This window comes from Schistocerca gregaria, chromosome 2 (genome assembly GCF_023897955.1).
Source record: "Schistocerca gregaria isolate iqSchGreg1 chromosome 2, iqSchGreg1.2, whole genome shotgun sequence".
NCBI classification, from domain to species: domain Eukaryota; kingdom Metazoa; phylum Arthropoda; class Insecta; order Orthoptera; family Acrididae; genus Schistocerca; species Schistocerca gregaria.
In genome coordinates, this window is record NC_064921.1 from 929,421,350 (window position 1) to 929,427,880 (window position 6,531).

Consider the following 6,531-nt stretch of genomic DNA (forward strand, 5'->3'; position numbering starts at 1 on the left):
TCTGTCATCCAAGATTTCCTTGTAGTTGCAAGTCGTTATTGCCACATGGTCAAACTGATATTCTTCTTGATTTGGATTAGGTGATACCCACGTTTCTTTTCTTTCTTGCAAGTTTCCTGAAACATGTAGACATTAGTTTTAGATTAAATTGTTTACAAAAATCTATGAGTCTTTCCCATTTCTGTTGGTTCTTGCATGTGCTGGATAATCTCCAACTACTGATTTAAATTTTATTTCTTTGCCAACTTGTGCATTAAAGTCACCCACTAAAATTTTTATATGTTCTTTTGGTAATATGGATGTTTCGTGTTCTAGCATTTCCCAAAAATCGTCCACTTTGTCAACATTTGTTCTGTTATGTTGGTTGATAGGCATGTGCATTTATAACAGTGTAACATTTATTGCCCGACTTGGACTTCAGAAATGAAATTCGTTCTGATGGTTAGCTAAAATTAGTTATTGATTCCGTAAGTTGCTGTTTGACCATAAATATAGTTGTATTATTGGAATTTTTAATGGCTGGTTTTCCTATGTAGATCCTGTATCCACATGACTCAAATGCATTTTCATCCAGATACCTTGTTTCTTGAAGTGCTAATATAAGTATGTTGCATTTAAAGTGTCTGTTAGGTGTTTTAGTTTTCCAACTTTCGTAAGTGTGTTGATGTTAAGAGTCCCCAGTAGATGTTTTTTTCTTGGGTCTTATCTTTGAAGAACTACTAGGAAGCACTGTCTCTTCCTTACATGATGTTCTAGGCTCTCCAGAACCCAAAGGCCTAGTTGCACCGCCATGAATAGTGATGGAAGATTGGATACTTCCTGGAGTAGATTTCCTTTTAAAATTTACCTTCATGTCGTAGGTTAAAGTTTGATTTGGGGAAAGGTAGTTGAACCTTTCGATGAAAGAAATTCAAGCATTTAGCTTAGAATTATAAGTGAGGCCGTCACTAACATGTGGGACAGATGTCTTTTGTAGCCACCCACTGTGGGAACAGATGCTACAGTCTGGTGCTTTCATACAAAAGCCTGCCTCTTCCGCCAGTTCTGCTGTTCTGATGATCTTCACCGCCGCCTTCACTGCCATTGAGGTCTTCACCGTTTCCCTGCAAGGGACCCTCACGAGGTACTATCACCTGGGACAGGTGAACCGAGTTTTTTTTTTTTTAACAAAGTGTAACTTCTCCCCCTCTTCCTTTTTCAACTGGGTGTGGGATCTACTTTGACGGAGTTGTGATAGGTTATTGTATGATGGCTGCAGCATAAGCTTGAGCTGTCCAAGTTCATTCTTCTTGGTGCATTCAGTTGTTCGTGGAGATTTGTGCTACAGGTCAGTACACCTCTTCTTCAACATTCTGTACTACTTCTGACATATCAGGTGACATTGGTGGTGGCTATCTCTTGTGTTCTTGCTTCAGTATTTCTGGATGTCATACACTGCTGTATCTCTTCTCTTACTATGTGGCTTATGAGAGAAGCATTCTCATGATGGTCTTCCACATTTGGTTGTTGGCCATACCTCTTTCATCAGACTGGTGTCCTTTAATTGCGGAATGTTGCACATATTTTCTTTAGTTCAGCCTGTAATTTGTCCCAGGTATTGACATTTCCTTCATTTTTCTCAAACTGCTGCAGGGCTATGCCGTCCAACTAAAAGTGCATATTTGCCAAAACATAATGTCATCCCATCTGTTGTATTTGGCAACTCAGACCAATCCTTTCAGCCACTTTGCAGGGTCCCTACCAGCATCTTCAGAAAACACTGATGGATGTATAATGTGAAGCTGAGTTACTGCTGTTTTGGGATCCATCTGTCTCCTGAATATACAAATATGAAGCACAATAAACTTCTTGTTTTCCAGTTCCTGTCAATGCAGGCAATGGCTTTTACACTAAATAATTTGAGCAACAGTGATGCAGATGTTATAAAGTACTTGGCGTCACCACCAAACAGTGTCATGCCAAACCATAATCGTGTCCAAATCCAAAAGCAGGGACATCAATGAAGTACAACACTTAGAACTGAAAGTACGTTTATTACTGACATAAGCATACAACTGGAACAGAAATGAACTCCTGCACGGAGTGTGTAGCTATTTATACAAATATTAAATATATCAGAATTCAGGTACCGATACAAGTAGTATATATTCTAAAATATTCAGACATTATTAACTTATAACATTCCAATAATCTTTGAGAAATGATAAATATTAAATAACAAATTACTAGTTGTCAGATTTGAACTGGTGACCTACAGCTTGCCAGCCAGTGACACTAACTGCTACACCACACTGCATGCAACACAGCTTGGGTCAATATAAATAAAAATCAAGTAGGCAAAATTGGGTGACTTACAGAAATTCTTGCATCTGGCAAACACAATTTTTAAATGACGTAACTGTAAACCCTTCAACAGTAATATTTTCACAGCGTTCCTTGGAAAGACTCCATTAGCCAAGAAATATGTATCAGAAGTGTGATATTAGAGCAGGCTACACTCTCTTAGTATTTTGGCTGTGGTATCTTCCACAAATTTGAGTTGGGCTTAGAAGCCATGGTAGGAGATTTTTAGCAGAATGAGTGTGGCAGTGCATGGGATTTTGCAAGAGCTCTGTGGTAAGGTGACACAATTTAAATTTTTTGAAAGAGTTACAACTGTTGTATGGGCACATGGGAACTTAAGTGTGGGAATGAGGAACTAGAAGAGAGATGAATCCTGGTTCTATGCAGCAAGGTTAGGTTTTAGCTTCCAGGAAAGGGCTACTGCCAAAGATTATTAGAAAAGAATTGGATATCTATTCCTTGATTAAAAGTAAATAAACAAATAAATAAACGTTACTGAGTAGCTTTAGAAGTGAGTGAAACATTAAACAAGGGTACATGAAAATCATACTTAAGTTAACTCCAAGTTATGTGGTGTCAGGAATGTGTGTTGTATGACATCTTAAAAAGATATAAATTGTGAAACTGAAACTATTCAGACAATTTAATCTGTGAAGCTGATTATGATGGTAGTGGTGATTAGTCAGTGACTGCTTTCTACACAGTAGTGCTGCTAACAGAGCCGAACCAGTTGATAGAGGGGAGGCTAATTTATCTGATGCATAACGAACTCCAAATTTGTGTGAAAAACCAAGTGATTTAAAACAAAAATTACTTACCTTGAGTATCGATAGTCTTGTAGATGCTGAAACCTAGGATCATATTCTATTTCATGCAATTATTTTATAATTGGTTCTGTTATGATATTTTTTTTAAAAAGAAAAGAATAAAGAAACCACTGACTGTGTTCAGCTGAATTGTCACATTTATTCTACCAGTAGATGTAACTCATTGTAACAGAAAATACCACTGTAGCCACCACGATTGATTAATACTTGATATAAAAGAGTATACCAAAAATACATTTGCCCAGTTCAGCATCAAAAAACTGACTCCACCTTAGCTTCTAAGCATCCAATATGGCACTACTTCAAAGATCAAATGAGGGATTACATTTTACCCTACTTACACAGCCAACAAATACTAGACAGCATTTATGTTGAAGGGAAACATAAGTTGATTTACATTTACCAATCATATATTTAAGTACTCATAGTTAATTATGGAAATAAAATATACCATCTCTACATTTACCAGTAAAGATAACATGAATGTAGTAGCTGTTTTGATACTCACTCAACAAATTTACATTTTAATATTTGTTATGCTCAGAGCATGATTTAAAGTATTATATATTATGTTGGTAGTGTAAACATGCAAACAGGACTGTGGTGTCAACAATGTTACAAACTGAGTGTGTTTTGCAATTCTGCATTATGCTACAATTTAAATATTTTTTATTTCAACCCAGCAAGTTTGACAAAATATAAAATGCATTCTGGCTACTCAGTCTTCTGTGACTTCTAATGAGCTATACATTTTAAAAACATACTTACTGTCTGTAAATAGGTAAATTTATAAGTTATGTATTTTTTAAAAAAATATTACATTTGATTAATATCCTGTAATTGCAAAGATGGCTTGTTTTTATCTCATTTGGAAGTTGTGGATGATATCAAAGTATATTGAGTACTATTCACATTTAAATTGCTTCACCATCTGTTTGTTTTGAATTTTTGCATATTGCAAACATGATCATAATTAACGCTTTTTCTGCTGTGGACATGTATACACAACCAGCTACGAAGTTCCCCAGATGTTGTGGACATGTATATGCACACCCCTCATCGTAATTGGTGTCTGCTTCACATCTCCTGTGCAGCAAGCTACGTAAATTTAAGTATTAACTGTGTGAATATAATAGAGGGAAACACTCCACGTGGGAAAAATATATATAAAAAACAAAGATGCTGTAACTTACCAAACGAGAAAGCGCAAGTATGGTGATAGACAAAATAAAAAACACACACACAAATTTCAAGCTTTTGCAAGCCAAGGTTGCTTCATCAGGGAAGAGGGAAGGAGAGGGAAAGACGAAAGTATGTGGGTTTTAAGGGAGAGGATAAGGATCATTCCAATCCCGGGAGTGGAAAGATTTACCTCACACACACACACACACACATATCCATCCACATTTTACAGACACAGGCAGACATATGTAAATGCAAAGAGGTTGGGCAGAGATGTCAGTCGAGGCAGAAGTACAGAGGCAAAGATGTTGAATGACAGGTGAGGTAGGAGGGGCGGAAACTTGAAATTAGCGGAGTTTGAGGCCTGGTGGGTTAACGGTAAGAGAGAATATATTGAAGGGCAAGTTCCCATCTCCGGAGTTCTGATAGGTTGGTGTCAGTGGGAAGTATCCAGATAACCCAGACGGTATAACACTGTGCCAAGATGTGCTGGCCATGCACCAAGGCATGTTTAGCCACAGGGTGATCCTCATTACCAACAAACACTGTCTACTTGTGTCCGTTCATGTGACTGGACAGTTTGTTGCTGGTCATTCCCACATAGAAGGCTTCACAGTGTAGGCATGTCAGTTGGTAAATCACTTAGGAGCTTTCACACGTGGCTCTGCCTTTGATCGTGTACACCTTCCAGGTTACAGTACTGGAGTAGGTGGTGGTGGGAGGGAGCATGGGCCAGGTTTTACACCAGGGGCAGTTACAAGGGTAGGAGCTAGAGGGTAGGGAAGGTGGTTTGGGGATTTCATAGGGATGAACTAAGAGGTTGCAAAGGTTAGGTGGACTACAGAAAGACACTCTTGGTGGAGTGGGGAAGATTTCATGAAGGATGGATCTCATTTCAGGGTAAGAGCCACATTCAGCGTCTGATCCAGTCCCAGAAAGTATCCTGTCACAAGTGTGGCACTTTTGGGGTTCTTCTGTGGGAGGTTCTGGATTTGAGGGGATGAGGGAGCGGCTCTAGCTATTTGCTTCTGTACCGGGTCAGGAGGGTAGTTGCGAGATGCGAAAACTGTTTTCAGGTTATTGGTGTAATGGTTCAGGGATTCAAGACTGGAGCAGATTCATTTGCCATGAAGACCTAAGCTGTAGGGAAGGGACTGTTTGATATGGAATGGGTGGCAGTTGTCATAATGGAGGTACTGTTGCTTGTTAGTGGGTTTGATGTGGACGGATGTGTGAAGCTGGCCATTGGACAGATGGAGGTCAACATCAAGGAAAGTGGCATGGGATATGGAGTAGGACCAGGTGAACCTGATGGAACCAAAGGAGTTGAGATTGGAGAGGAAATTCTAGAGTTTTTTTTTTCATTGTGAGTCCAGATCATGAAGATGTCATCAATAAATTTCTACCAAACTTTGGGGTGGCAGGCTTGGGTAACTAAGAAGGCTTCCTCTAAGCAACCCATAAAAAGGTTGGCATACGAGGGGGCAATCCTGGTACCCATGGCTGTTCCCTTTAATTGTTGGTATGTCTGGCCTTCAAAAGTGAAGAAGTTGTGGGTTAGGATGAAGCTGGCTAAGGTGACGAGGAAAGAGGTTTTAGGTAGGGTAGCAGGTGATCGGCGTGAAAGTAAGTATCCCATTGCAGCGAGTCCCTGGACGTGCGGGATATTTGTGTATAAGGAAGTGGCATCAATGGTTACAAGAATGGTTTCCGGGGGTAAAAGATTGGGTAAGGATTCCAGACGTTCGAGAAAGTCGTTGGTGTCTTTGATGAAGGATGGGAGTCTGCATGTAATTGGTTGATATATATGTAGGCAGAGATACATTCTGTGGGGGCTTGGTAACCAACTACAATGGGGCGGCCGGGATGTTTGGGTTTCTGAATTTTAGGAAGTAGGTAGAAGGTTGCGGTGCGGGGTGTTGGTGGGTCAGGAGGTTGATGGAGTCAGGTGAAAGGTTTTGTAGGGATCCTAAGGTTCTGAGGATTCCTTGAAGCTCTGCCTGGGCATCAGGAATGGGATTGCCTCACCTTGGTTAGCATTAGTTTTATCCAAGCAAAGTTATTAAATGTCATTAAGAAAATTGAAGATTGTCCAAGTAGTACACGTAAACATTATTTAAGCATGTCAAAGAAAATAACATATTCAAAACTATTTTAAAACTTTGTCTTTTGGTCCTTT